Raw genomic sequence first — 16,205 nt, forward strand, 5'->3', positions numbered from 1 at the left:
TTTAAAAAAAAGGTCAGGTTTAAAGTTTCAAGAGTTATGTTTCTTGAAAAGAGTTATAGAGGTGTCAAGGGCCAGTACAAGAAGTTCCCACCAGTAAATGAGTGGATCAATAAACTGTGGTACATTTACACAATGGAATACTGTGCAGCAGAAAGAAAGAATGAGCTCCTTCCTACCCTTTGTGACAGCATGGATGGATCTGGAGAGCATTATGCTAAGTGAAGTAAGCCAGGCAGTAAAATACAAATACCATATGGTCTCACCTATAAGTGGAACCTAGTCAACAGAACAAACAAGCAAGCAAAATATAACCAGAGACATTGAAATAAAGAACAAACTGACAGTAACCAGAGGGGTGGGGGGAGGGAATAATGGGAGCAAGAAGGACAAGAGTGTAGTTAAGAAACATGTATAAAGGACCCATGGGCAAAGCCAAAGGGGAATAGGATTGAGGATGTGAGGTGGATATGGGTGAGGTGGGGAAAAATGGTGGTGGAAAAATGGAGACAAGTGTACTTGAACAACAATAAAAAATAAGTTAAAAAAGGATTTACTGTCATAAAAAAAAGGAAAAAAAAGTGGTGAACTAGTTTCTGGTTACTAGTATGAAGAAGAAAGCCCCAGTCATTCTCAGACAGTGGTGAGGAAGAGCAGAGCAAGAAGGGCAGGTGCATTTAGAATAAAGGTAGTTGGTACCCAGTCAAGTTTAAGTCATTTTTAAATTTTTTTAATTCTTATTATATTTTTTCTCCAAAACCATTTAGTCCCCTTATACCCCACTGTACCCAGCCTTCACCATACTGTTATCCATGTTCATGAGTCCTTTTACCTTTTTGCTCAATCCCTCCATCCCCTAACCTCCCCCACCAGCTGTCAGCCTGCTCTCTCTGTCTATATTTTGTTTGTTCAGTTTGTTCATTAGATTCCACATATGAGTGAAATCATACGGTGTTTGTTTTTCTCTCACTGGCTTATTTCATTTAGCATAATGTTTTCCAGGTTCTTCCATACTGTTCCAACAGGTAAAATTTTCTTCTTTTTTTATGTCCAAGTAGTATTCCATTGTGTAAATGTCCCATAGTTGTTTTATCCACTGATCTACTGATGGGCATTTGGGCTGCTTCCATATCTTGGTGATTGTAAATAATGCTGCAGTTAACAAACATAGAGGTAACTGGCTTTTTAGGTGACTAGAAGCCTGTATTTTGCTTTTTTAAAACAAGACTTTTTTCCTTATACTTTTAAGAATCATTTTCTGCATTATTAAACTCTTGTTCTCTCTAATTTTTTGAAATCTCTCCCAAAATGTGGTAGTATCATTAATCAAATACCAGAAAATAATTTTAAGTCTAACAACATACCAATATTATGCTTAGCCAATTTGGAACTGAATCTTCCCTGGGACTACATGGCAGTTTTCCTCTGCTAAGTTACAGCTTCATGTTTTAATGGAGAAACATTTAACATTTTTAAATGTGAACATTAATTCTTTTCCAATTTGTTTGCCATTTATTTCTTTTTCTAGTTTAATTGTTCTAGCTAGAATGTCCAACAATATTATATCAAAATGTTAAGGGCAGCCCTGGCTGGTGTGACTCAGTGGGTTGAGTGCCAACCTGCAAACTGAAGGGTTGCCAGTTCAATTCCTGGTCAGGGCACATTCCTGAGTTACAGGCCATGTACTCATTTGGGTTAGGGGCATGGGAGAGGCAACCAATTAATGTTTCTCTTGCACATTCATGTTTCTCTTCCTCTCTTTCTCCCTCCCTTTCCTCTCTCTAAAAAATAAATAATTTTTTAAAGGAAAATGTCAGAAGTAGACATTTTTAAGACAAAAGACTCATGGAACCTGGCCTGATGGCTCGGTTGGAGCAACATCCCATACACCAAAGGTTGTGGGTTTGATTCCCAGTCAGGACACACACCTAGGTTATAAGGGTCAGGGCACATATGGGAGGCAATCAATGCTTCTCTCTCTCTCTCTCTCTCTCTCTCTCTCTCTCTCTCTCTCTCAAATCAATAAACATACCATCAGATGAGGATTTAAAAAAAAACTTCATGGATCTGGACAACATCATGTTGATGCCTGGCTGACAGGAGGGGTGAGGTGGTAGAGGAGGGTATAGTGGGGATACATGGTGATGGACGAAGACTTGACTTAGGGTGGTGGACACGACACAGTGTACAGATGTGTTGTAGAGTTGTGCACCTGAAACCCATATGATTGTGTTAACCAGTGTCACCCCAATAAAGTCAATTAAAAAAAAGAGTTGAAAGAAAAAAATTTTAAAGGTTGTCAATTCAATATTTATCATCATCCAGGACCTTGAATTGGTGCTAGAAATATGTTTATATATATATATATATTATATCAGACATTTTTGCCATGTTCCTGAACTTGGAGGAATAGCTTTTGTGTTGTACAATAAACATTTTTAGCTGTAAGTTTTTCATAAATGCTCTTGATCATGTTGAGGAACTTCCCATAACTGCAGAACCAGTTCAAACTAGTTGTATCCTGTTTCCAACAAGATACGGAGTTGCTTTTAAGGGGCAACACAACAAAACTGTAAGCCATGCAGTTGAAGCATGTGCAGAGGAAAGAAAGCTAACCTTCCTTGACACCTGGAACCAAAGTTTAGCTCTGCCGCCCTGCCCCCCATGCCCCCCGCCATCACCAGGGTCCTTTCAGAAGCAGAGGCTGGAGGGTCCACTGTCCAGAAAGATGTGGGGCTGAAGCCCTGCGTTTGAAACCTGCGCCACCAGTGCTTCCACATACCAGCCTATCCTTTCCTAAATCCTTCAGTCCCACTGCAAAATCTCAATCAGGGAAGGAGATTTGAGCTTTGCTTCCTGTCTCCTTTCTGATCAACCTCACAATAAAACCCTTTCTTTTTTCAGAAACCAATATCATAGCATTGACTTCTATGTGCATTGGGCAGTGATACCTCACTTTGTAACATTCCCTTGTATTCCAATTTTGTCGAGTGTTTTAATAGAGAAAAAGTGTTGGATTTTATTTAAATTGTTTTTCTGCATTGAGATAATCACGTGGCTTCTCCCCTTCATTAATATGATGTATTCAGTTGATAGATTTTTGTATGTTGAACTACCCTTGCATTCCTAAAATAAATCCCACTTGGTAAATGTATATAATATACATTAAAGGTGGCTAGATTTGCTTTGCTAGTATTTTGTTGAGGATTTCTGCATCTGTATTAATAAGGATACTGGTCTGTAATTTTCTTTTCTTGTAATGTCTTTACCTGGCTTTAGTATCAGGGTACTGCTGGCTTCAAACAAGTTGGACAGTGTTTAGTCTTCTGCCTTTTGAAAGTTCTAGAGAATTGGTGTTATTTTTTCTTTAAATATTTTGCATAATTCACTAGCAAAGCCATCTAGCCCCAGGCTTGTCTTTGTTGAGATATATTAAATTACTGATTCAAACATATTATAGGTCTATCCAGATTTTCTATTTCTTCTTGAGCCAGTTTTGGTACTTTCTGTGTTTCTAGGAATTTGTCCATTTCATCTAGGTTAATTCATTTTTGTTAGTGTATAATTGTTTTATTCTTTTATAATTACTTTTATTTATGTCTATAGTAATGTTCCACTTTATTTCTTTTGCTTTTTGCTTTTTTGTTGCATAGGAGGAAATTATATTTGATTCCATTGTTTTTCTTGTTTTATTATACTTTATCGTAGAAAGAACACAAAAGGAGATACAATGTTGTGTAGAAGATCTTTATTTTTTTAATTGTATTTTTTTGATGATGCTGTTACAGTTGTCCCAATTTTTCCCCCTTCCCCCACTCCACCCAGCACCCCCTACTCCCTGAAGCAATCCCCCACCATTGTTCATGTCCATGGGTCATGCACGTAAGTTCTTTACTTCATTTCCTATACTATACTTTACATCTTCATGGCTATTATGTAACTACCTATTTGTACTTCTTTTTTAAATATATTTTATTAATTATGCTATTACAGTTGTCCCATTTCCCCCCTTCACTCCCCTCCACCCTGCACACCCCTCCCACTCACATTCCCCCCCTTTAGTTCATGTCCATGTGTCATAATTACAAGTTCTTTGGCTTCTAGATTTCCTATACTATTCTTACCCTCCCCCCTTCTATTTTCTACCTACCATCTATGCTACTTATTCTCTGTACATTTTCCCCCTCTCTCCTCTTCCAACTCCCCTGTTGCTAACCCTCCATGTGATCTCCATTTATGTGTTTCTGATCCTGTTCTAGTTGTTTGCTTAGTTTGTTTTCATTTTTGTTTTAGATGTGGTTATTAATGCCTGTGAGTTTGCTGTAATTTTACTGTTCATATTTTTTATCTTCTTTTTCTTAGGTAAATCCCTTTAACATTTCATATAATAAGGGCTTGGTGATGATGAATTCCTTTAACTTGACTTATCTGAGAAGCACTTTATCTGCCCTTCCATTCTAAATGAAAGCTTTGCTGGATAGAGCAATCTTGGATGTAGGTCCTTGCCTTTCATGACTTGGAATACTTCTTTCCAGGACCTTTATGTCTGTAAGGTCTCCTTTGAGAAATCAGTTGACAGTCTTATAGGCACTCCTTTGCAGGTAACTCTCTCATTTTGTCTTGCTGCTTTTAAGATTCTCTCCTTATGTTTAATCTTGGGTAATGTAATTATGATGTACCTTGGTGTATTCCTCCTTGGGTCCAACTTCTCTGGGACTCTCTGAGCTTCTGGGACTTCCTGGAAGTCTATTTCCATTGCCAGATTGGGGAAGTTTTCCTTTATTATTTGTTCAAATAACTTTTCTACTTGTTGCTCTTCCTATTGTCCTTCTGGTACCCCTATAATTCAGATACTGGAACATTTAAAGATGTCCTGGAGGTTCTTAAGCCTCTTTTCTTCTTCTTCCTCTTTTTTTTTTTTTTTTTTGAATTCTTGTTTCTTCATTCTTTTCTGGTTGGATGTTTCTTTCTTCCTTCTGGTCCACTCCACTGACTTGAGTCCCAGTTTCCTTCCCATCACTATTGGTTCCCTGTACATTTTCCTTTATTTCACTTAGTGAAGCCTTCATTTTTTCATCTAATTTGTGACCAAATTCAACCAATTCTGTGAGCATCTTGATTACCAGGGTTTTGAACTGTGCATCTGATAGGTTGGCTATGTCTTCATCACTTAGTTGTATTTTTTTCTGGAGCTTTGATCTGTTCTTTCGGCCTTTTTTTTTTTTTCCTTGATGTGCCTGTTACATAGTGATGGGCAGAGCCTTAGGTATTCACCTGGTGGGGGAGGTAACCCAGGTCACTGTGTTGCAACACTGTATGTGGGGAAAGGGTCAGAGAGGGAACAGTGGCACTTGCTCTGCTCTCTGCCAGATTTGTCACTTCCCTCACTTTCCACAAGCAGATTGGGCCCTTCTGGTGCTGATTTCTACGTGGGTGATTTTGTGTATGATCTAGGACCATGTGGGTCTCTCCAACGAATTCTCCTGTGAGGCTGGGAGTTTGTCCCAGTGCCTCAACCCCTACAGGTGTTTTCAATCAGTGGTTTGAGGCTTTTTTTCCCTGTGCTGGGGCTCTGGGTTGCGCAGTCCATCCCTCTCCCCAGTTTATCTGGGCAAAAATGTGGGACCACCCAGTTCACAATCCGCCACCTCACTGAGTCTGCCTGCAGCTGCCTTGCCCACCAGCTGCAGCCTTGCACGCCCTGCTCCACAATCCAATGCCTCACAGGGTCCACCAGCCACCACCTTGCCATAAGTCCTCCCTGCTTAGCTGCCTGTCTTCACCCCTTCTACCACTCTGCCCCTCCTTCTGGTCTGGATGATGTGTCTTCCTCAGCTCCTTGGTTGTTGGACTTCCATACAATTCGATTTTCTGTAAGTTCTGTTTTTTTTTATTATTATTATTGTTGTCCTTTTGGTTGTGCAAGGAGGCACAGTGTGTCTACTTATGCCTCCATCTTGGCCAGAAGGTCCTTGGTGTTTTGGGATTCTTAGGCTATATTATCAGAAGTGGTATTACTGTGTCACGGGCGGTTCCATTTTTATTTTTTGAAGGAACTCCATACTGTTTTTCATGCAGCTGCACCAGTTTGCATGAGGAACCTCCATATTGTTCTTTATCAGCTCGTAATCCCACTAACAGGGCACAAGTGCTCTCTTTTCACCACATCCTCACCAACACCCAACATCTGTCTTCTTGATAATAGTCATGTCTTGATAGTGAAGATATTTGGATATCTTTTTTAGAATATTTTATATTTAGTCTCTGCCAATTTTTAAATCAGATTTTTTGTTATTGAATTGTATGAGTTATTTACAAGTTTTGGATATTAACCTCTTATGTAATACATGGCTTCCAACATTTTTCATTTCCAGAGGTTGCCTTTCATTATGTGGACTGTTCCTTTTGTAGTGCAGAAGAAACATTTAAGTTTGATGTAGTAAGAATTTGTTCAATTTTTGTCATTTCTGCTTTTGGTGTAATATCCAAGAAGAGAATTGCCAAGACCAATGTCCAGGAGCTTCTTTTTTATGTTTGTTTTCTTCTAGAAGTTTTAAGATTATTGGTCTTATGTTTGAGTCTTTGATCCATTTTGATTTAGTTTTTGAGTGGCATAAGATAAAGGTCCAATTTTTAAATTTCTCCATGTGTTTATTCCATTTTTTCATCACTATCTCTTGAAGAGACTATTCTTTCCCCAGTGAATGTCCTTGGCTCCCTTATCAAATCTTACTTGACCATATATGTGGGATTCAAATTCTGGGCTTTCAATGCTGTTTCACTGATCAGTGTGTTTATTTTTATGCCAGTACTGTACTGGTTTAATTACTGTAGCTTTGTGGTATAGTTTGAATTATTAGGAACTATACCTCCAGCTTTGCTTTTCCCACCCACCCCCAACTTCTTTGGCTATTTGGGGTCTTTTTGTGGTTATATATAAATTTTAGGATTGTTTCTGTTTCTGTGGCAAATGCTACTGGGATCTAGGTAGGGAATATATTCAATGTATAGACGGCTTGGGTAGCATAGACATTTTAACAACATTAACATGAAATGCCCCTCCATTTGTTCATGTCTTCTTTGATTTCTTTCAGCAAAGTCTTGTAGTCTTCATTGTACAGATCTTTCACATCCTTGGTTAAATTTAGCCACAGGTATTTTATTGTTTTTAATGCTATTGTAAATGAGATATTTTTATTGATTTCTTTTTTAGATGTTTCACTGTTACTGTATAGAAATGCAACCGACTTCTGTGCATTAATTTTATATCCTGCAGCATTATTGAATTTATTTATACCCAAAGAGTTGAGTCTTTGAGATTTTCAATATATAATGTTTTATCACCTGCAAATAGCAACAATTTTACTTTGTTCTTTCTGATTTGGATGCCTTTTCTCTCTCTTTCCTGATTTCTATATTTTTATAATGTTTTATTTATTGATTTTAGACAGAAGGAGAGGGAGGGAGGGGGAGAAAGAGAGAGAGATCAATCTGTTGTTCCACCTATCCATGTATTCATTGGTTGATCATTGGTTGATCCCACATGTGCACCAACCCGGAATAGAACCCACAATCCTGGCACATTAGGATGATGCTCCAACCAGTTGAGCTATCCGGCCAGGCTTGCCTAATTTCTGTAGCTAGGACTTGCCGTACTATGTTAAATAAGAGTGATGTCCTTGTATTGTTCTTTTTAGGGAGGGGAAGGAAGGAGAAAGAGAGGGAGAGAAACAATGTGTGGTTGCCTCTTGTGTACAACCTGGCTGGCAACCCAGGCATGTGCCCTAACTGGGAATCAAACTGGTGACCCTTTTGCTCACAGGCCCATGTTCAATCCACTGAGCTACACTAGCCAAGTCTTGTTCTTGATCTTAGAGGAAAAATTTTAAATTATCCTCCTTTGAGTATATGGTTGTCTATAGGTTTGTCAGACATGGCCTTTATTATGTTGAAGTTTTTTTTCTTCTATACCCAGTCTGTTGAGATTCTTTTTATCATTAAAAGAAGTAGTATTTTGTCAAATGATCTTTCCACATCTATTGAGATGATCATATAATTGTTACCTTTCATTCTATTAATGTGGCATATCACATTTGTTTATTTGCATATTTTGAACCATCCCTGCCTCCCAGGGATAAATCACACTTGGTCATGGTACATAATCCTTTTAATGGATTTTTTAGTTTTGTTTGCTAATATTTTGTTGACAATTTTGCATCTGCGTTCATTAGGGTTATTGGTATATAATTTTCTTTTTTTGTGGTGTGCATATCTGGCTTTGGTGTCAGGGTGATTCTGGACTCAGAATGAGCTTGGAAGTGTTCCCACCTGTTCAGTTTGGGGGAAAGTTTGAAGATGATTAGCATTCATTCTTCTTTTTTTCTTTTTTTATTGTTATTCAAGTACAGTTGTCTTTGTTTTCCCACCACCATTTCCCCCACCCCAGTCATCCCCACCTCCCACCTTTGATCCTACACCCCTTTGGCTTTGTCTGTGTGTCCTTTATACATGTTCCTTGACAACCTTCCCTCTCTCCCCACATTATCTCTTCCCACCTCCCCTCTGGTTACTGTCAGTTTGTCCTTTTTTTCAATGTCTCTGGTTATATTTTGCTTGCTTGTTTGTTTTGTTGATTAGGTTCCAGTTATAGGTGAGATCACATGTATTTGTCTTTCACTGCCTGGCTTATTATACCATGGTACATTTACACAATGGAATACTATGCAGCAGAAAGAAAGAAGGAGCTCTTATACTTTGTGACAGCATGGATGTATCTGGAGAGCATTAAGCTAAGTGAAAGAATTCTTCTTTAGATTTTAGGTAGAATTTGCCAGTGAAGCCAAGTGGTCCTGGGGTTTTCTGGGCTTTTGATTACTCATTGAACCTCCTCATTCATTACTGATCTGTTTACACTTTTTATTTCTTTTTGGTTCAGACTTGAAAGGTCATATGATTCTAGAAACTTATCTATTTCTTCTAGGTTATCCGATTTGTTGGCATATACTTGTTCATTATAATCTCTTATGATTCTATTTCTATAGTGTCCATTGGAATTTCTCTTCTTTCATTTCTGATTTATAGGTCTTCGCTCTTTTTCTTAGTAGTCTTGCTAAAGATCTGTCAATTTTGTTTATCTTTTTGGAAAACCAGCTTTTATTTCTATTCACCTGTTCTATTTTTTTGTCTCTATTATTTCCACTGTGATCTTTATTATGTCCTTCCTTCTGCTACCTTTAGGCTTAATTTGTTCTTCTTTTTCTAGTTATTTGAAGGGTAAAATTATATGTATTTTGCTATAAATTTGCATCTCAGAATTGTGTTTGTAGCATCCCATAGGTTTTGGTACATTGTATGCCCATTTTCATTTGTTTCAAGTTATTCATTAATTTCTCTTTTGATTTTGTTCTTTGGTACATTGGTTGTCTAGGAGTGTGTAGGTTCCACATATCTGTAGATTTTCAGTCTTCCCTCAAGTTGTTAATTTCTACTTATTTGTAATTTCCACATATTTGTAGATTTTTCCATGTACAAATTAATTTCTACTTTCATACTACTGTGGATAGAAAAAGTACTTGGTATGATTTTGATATTCTTTTAAAAACACTTCACATTTTTTTCAATGAGAGTTTACATTCAATATCATTTTCAATACTTTACAAAGTGTTTCCTCCAATATTTCTAGTACCCACCTGGCACCACACATGATTATTGCAATATTATTGACTTTATGCTGTACTTTACATCTTAAATTTACCAAGGCTCATTTTATGTCCTTTATATGATCTGTCCTTAAAGGTTCCATGTGCACTTGAAGAAGAAATGTGTATTCTGCTGTTGGATGGGATGTTCCATAGATGTTTTTTAGGTCCACCTTATCTTATGTGTCATTCGAGTCTATTATTTTCTTGTTGATTTACCTCTGGATGATCTATCCAGTGTTGAAAAAAGGACCGTTAAAGTCCTCTATATTTATTGTATTGTTGGCCATTTCCCTTCATATTGGTTACTATGTGCTTAATATATTCAGGTGTTTTGATGTTTGGTGCATATACATTTACAATTGGTATATGTATTTCATTGATGAATCCCTTTTATCATTATATAGTGATAGACATTCCTAGTATCTTTTTTGGCTTAAAGTATATTTTATCAGGTATAAGCACAGCTAACGTTGCTTTCCTTCACTCTCATGAAATACCTTTTTCCATCCCTTCACTTTGATTTTATGTGCACCCTTAAGGCTCTAGGGAGTCTCCTTTAGGCAGCATATAATTGGGTCTTCTGTTTCATCCATCCATCCACTCTATGTCTTTCAGTGAATTCAACCCATTTACATTGAGAGTAATTCTTGATATGTAAGGACTTATATGTTTCTGGTTGTTTTTCATTTCATTACTTATTTTTCCTTCTGTTTCTGCCCACCTTTGCAAATTTGTTATTTTCTGTGGTGGTATGATCTATTTCCCCTTTCTTTGTTTTTTGCCGATCTACTCCAGGCTTTTGCTCTGTGGTTACCATGGGGGTTACATATATATTCCGATAGATAAAGCAGTCTTTTTTAGATGATAGCAACTTATCTTCAATAGCCTCTAAAGGCCCCACCCTTTCTCTCCTCCCTTTTATATTACTGATATTACACTTTGCCTTTTTATGTTGTGTACATATTAACAACGTGTAGTTGATAGTCATTCCTCCTACTCTTTATCTTTATACTAGAGTTGAGTGATTAACATACTATCATATCATAGAGTTACAATTTTCTATATCTGACTGTATAGTTTTTACCTTTACCAGTGTGTTGTGTACTTTTCTATGTTTTCACATCACTAATTAGTGTCTGTTCATTGCAGCTTGAAACACTCCTTTCACCCTGTTTTGCAAGATAGGGCTAGTGGTGGTAAACTCCATCAGCTTTTGTTTTTCTGTGAAAGCCTTTGTTTCTTTTTTCTATCTGAAGAGTAACTTTGCTGGATAAAGCATTCTTGGCTGGCAAAAGTATTCTTTCAATCCTTTGAATATGTCACTCCACTCTCTCCTTGCTTGTAGGGTCCTGCTGAAAAATCTGATGGCGTAATGGAGGTTCCTTTTGTAGGTTACATTCCCACCACACACCCTCCCCTGCCACTACCTTTAAGATGCTTTATCATGGATTTGTGACAGTTGTATTATAATGTGTCTTGGAGGTCTTCTTGGATTGAGATAATAGGTTGATCTGTTAGCTTTGTGGATTTGTATGTCCAAGTCTTTCCCCACTTCTGGAAAGTTCTCTGTTACCATTTATTTCCCTTACTTCTCTTCCTGGAACCCTGGTTATTTTGATTTGTCTCTGATGGAATGCCATGGCTCACATAGAATTTCTTCACTCTTTTTAAATGTTTTTCAATTCTTTTGTGTTACTTTAAATTTCCTATTCTTCAAGTCACTTATTTTTTTCTTCCATTTGGCCTGTCCTGCTACAAATGTTCTCTGCTGCACTGTTCATCTCATTCATTGATTTCTTTGGCTCCACAATTTCTGTGTGGTTCTTTTTGATAATTTCAGTCTCTATGGAAAATAACTTATTTTATTCATATATTTACTTCTGATTTCACTGAGTTTCCTTTTCTGAATTTTCTTGTTACTTGTTAGGTTTTCCCCATAACCACTGTTTTGAATTATCAGATCACAATATCCCATGCCTTTGAGCTCAGTTGCTGGACAACTGTCCTTTTTAAGGTGATATTTCTTTAATTTTTCATATTCCTTGTAGTTATATATCAGTACTTTCACATTCAAAATAGTAGACATATCCTAAACTGTGCTCATTGACTTCACTGGATGGGATGTTATGTTCAACATATTGTTATTTGTGAGTTTTTCTTCTGTGTTTGTGAAGGTGAACCTGCTCCACACTTCTTGCTGTCTGTCATGCATGAATATTTATGTCTTCCTTGTTTCTTACCATTCACAAATTTGGTACTGGTAAGCTCTTTTTTGTTTCCTAGAAGGTAGAGCTTTAGCTCAAATTTATAGTTTCTTCTTAGCAAACTGACTGTGGCCTGTTTTCTGAGCATACTCCTTGTCTACCAGAGCACATTCTTGCAGTCACAGTCAAGAGTGTGCTTAAAAAGCCAGTAGCAGCATGTGGGGACGTGCCCACACATTAGGGGTGCCTTTCTATATGGTAGGGACATCTCAAGGGATGGCACTCACAGAGGCTTATGAGTGGACTTTCTGATGAGTACAATCCCATTAAAGCCTTTTGAAATTCTTTCTTTTTTAAAATATATTTTATTTATTCATTTGTAGAGAGAGGAGAAGGGAGGGAGAGAGGGAGGGAAACACCTATTCACTGCCTCTTGCAGTGTGCCAGTCTGCCACCCAGGCATGTGCCCTGATCAGGAATAGACCTGGTGACCTTTTGCTTTGTGGGAAGATGCTCAACCAACTGAGCCACGACTTCATGATGACTTTTGAAATTCTTATCTGCCTCTTTCCCAAAAGCCTCTCTCCCTCCAGAGGCAGAGCTTCCACTTTAGTACTGTGGGTGCTGGTAGAGTGAAGTGGGTTTCTCCAGCTGTGTCCCATTTGGATAGGGTAGACAGGCATTCACTTGCTGCTTTCCATTTTCCTGCAGGACAGATTGCCTCTGCCAGACAAATCACCCAGATCACTGTTTCTTTGGGGAGAGGAGCAATACTGGGAAAGTTTCTTAGTGCCTCCATTGCAACCAAAGTTGTATTTTTCTTTTTTTCCCCCTCCAGTGGTGTACTGGATTCTCCCTGCAGGAAGACTGGTTTTCTGCAAGTTCTCTCTCATGCATGAGCACCTATGTCAGCACTCACCCAATTTTTGCCTGACACTGGTGAGAGGAGTCTAGGTTGTTTCACTGGCTTCGCTGGTTGTGTAGCCTGTTTGAGAGGTTTATCTGTCTCTTACCAGCTGCACTGATGAGTGAGATGCTTCCTGGATCCTTTAGAATAAGGTGCCAAGTCCTAAAGGACCCACCAAGGTGCTTTTGTTTGTGTATGAATGTCTAACTCACTGATTAAAAAGAGATAAAAAGGAGGAATGTCTTATGCCATTATGTTGTTGACATTATTCCTACATATTTTCTTTTAAAACCAAATAGTAAAACTAAAGAAAGGTTTACAAACCAAAAATACAATAATACTGACTTTTACATTTATTTATGTAGTTACCATCACCAGCCTTCATATGCCTCTGATTTACTGTTTAGCATTTTTATTTCAGCCTGAACAACTCCCTCTAATATTTGTTGTAAGGCAGGCCTATTAGTGAAATACTCCCTCAGTTTCTGTTTATCTGGGAATCTTTCCATTTCTCCATCTTTGCAGGATATATAATTCTTTGTTGACATATTTGTCTTCTATCACACTAGTTCTGGCCACCATGTTTTCCAGGGTGAAACTGGCTGTTAATCTTGTTGAGGATCTCTTGCTGTGATGAGCTGCTTCACTTATCAAGTGTTTGGCTGTCCATGACCTTTCTTGGTGTGGATCTCTTTGATTTATTGTACTTGGTAGTTGTTGGGCTTCTTTGTTGTATAGATTCATGCTTTTCATAAAATTTGGGAATTTTTTGGTCATTATTTCTTCAGATATTCTCTCCACCCTCCTCTCTCCCTCATCTTCTGGGACTCTCATTATGCTTATGCTAGTCGGTCTGACGGTGTGTCACAGGTCCCTCAGGCTCTGTTCACTTTTCTTCATGGTTTTTTTATATGCTTCCCTGATTGGATAATTTTAATTGTCCTATAGTCAATTGATGAGTCTTCTGCTTGCTCAGTTCTCCTATTGTAACCCTCTAGTAAATTTTTAATTTCAGCTTTAAAATTTGGTTCCTATTGATAATTATAAATCTGTTGCTTTTTATTTTTAGATTTTATTTATTTACTTTTAAAGAAAGGGGAAGGAGGGAGAAGAGAGAGAGAAACATCACTGTGTGGTTGCCTCTCATGTGCCCCCAACCAGGGACCTGACCCACAACCCAGGCATGTGCCTTGACTGGGAATCTAACTGGCAATGCTTTGGTTCACAGTCCAGTGCTCAGTCCACTGAGCTGCACCAGCCAGGGCCTCTGTTGCGTTTTTTAATTTGATGATGTTATTCTCTTGGTTTTCTTTAGTTCTTTGTCCATAGTTTCTTTTAGGTCTCTCAGCATATTTAAAACAGGTGAGTTAGTCTTTGCCCATTAAGTTCAATATCTTAACTTCCTCAGAGACATTTTCTATTACTTTCTTTCCTGTGAACGAGTCATATCCTCTCATTTTTTGCTAGCTCATATATTATTGTTGTTATATTCTGAACATTATAATTTGGCAGTTCTGGAAATCAGATTTTCTCCTCATGGTTTTATGATGTTTGCTTTCACTGTTATTGTTTGTTCTGTGACTTTTCAATACTATTTTCATAATGCCTATTCTTTGTTGGGTGTGGCCACTGAAATGTCTCATTGGCTTGGTGGTCAGTTGTTATATTAATAGTTACCTTAAAATCCATGAAGCCAAAGTAAAATATATATATATTTTATATACATCTATTAACATATATTTATATATTATTTTATACATCATGTATTATAAATATACTTCTATAAAACAAAATATTACATTATATAATATATAATATACATTTTACATATATTATGTATTATTTGAATACATTTTATATATAACATATATTAATATATTTATGTTAAATACATATGTTTATATGTAATGTTATACATGTATAATATATAACAATATATTTATATATACATATAAATATATAGTACATATTTATATGCATTATATGTTATACATATTATATAATATATAACAGTATATGCTATTTACATATAAACATAGTTTATATAACTATATATTTATAGTTATAAATATATATGGTTTATATATACACAAAACTATATATTTATAGTTTATATATAAATAACATATACTGTTATATATCATATGTATAATATATAATGAGTATAAGTATATACTATACATTTATATTAAATACAAACATATTAAATATAAATATTAAATGCACATTATATTTCTATAGTATATAAATTCATATGTAAATATTATAGAATATAAATTATAGATAATATATAAATCTATATATATTATAATACATAGATATACATTTTAAAGTATATTTATATATATTTTTTACTTGAAACTTCATTTTGTTGTAGATAGCACTGCTCAAAAATCATTCTCACTGTTTTAGACTTTAATTTGGAGTAGTGTTCTTCCCCTATATCTTGCCCCATATGGAGCATCCAAAAATGGTCCTACATTACAATGGAGTTATAGTCACTCCATGTTATGATAAGCAGGAAAAAACCAGAATTGCTTTTTCTAATACTAATAGAATTTAACAGTAGTAACTTAAGCATTTTGAGCCTCTTGAATTCTAAAGACTGATGTATTTAGAAAGTCTAAACTTGGCCAGGCTGTTTATAATTCTGTCCAGGCTTTCATTTGATGAATGAGTGGAGACTTAAGGTCAGCCAGGAGTGAGAGATTGTGGGTCTCTTGGGCCTTTTCTGAGTATGCATGTGGTCTTCTTGATTTCCCAGTATATGTGGGCGCTTTTAAAAGCCATATTCTTCACTTATCTCCTTTTCCAAGTTCTTCTTTCCCAGGATTTTTAGTTTTTCTATTGCTTGCTCTAGGCTACTATACCCAATAGTTTTGCTCTTAAGTGCTTTGAGCAAGTTCCCAAATGTTACCCTTGCTTTGATCCCTCTGGGAGTGACTGGGCATGTCGAAACACCCAATCTCAGTTTGCTGAAACTAGAGTCTACATTGCTCCCCCAGCAACAACAATGTAGTCTAGGAGTTCACACTGCCAGCAACCTGGGGGATGGGGGACAAAAAGCAGGCAATTAAAAATGCCACAGTGCTCTCTTACTGCAGTGCAGCAGATTCTTTCTTCATTATGCTTTCTTCTGATTAAGTTTTTGGCCAGATTCTAGAGTTCTGTCAAAACCAATTCTGACATTTTTGTCAGTAGTTATTGTGGAGACAGAACCCTACTCCACCATTGTTAGTGACTTTGCTCCTCTTGTGTTCTTAAAATTATTAGTTTGTACTCATATAAAGAACTTAATCTCCTTCAGACAATGATTTTAATAATATATCATTCTCATGCACATATAAACAAGAAAATATAAGCCAGACATACTGCTTAAGATATTCCTAGACTTCT

The sequence above is a fragment of the Phyllostomus hastatus genome, unplaced genomic scaffold, assembly GCF_019186645.2.
Source record: "Phyllostomus hastatus isolate PE091 unplaced genomic scaffold, TTU_PhHast_1.1 phas_contig_65, whole genome shotgun sequence".
NCBI lineage: Eukaryota > Metazoa > Chordata > Mammalia > Chiroptera > Phyllostomidae > Phyllostomus > Phyllostomus hastatus.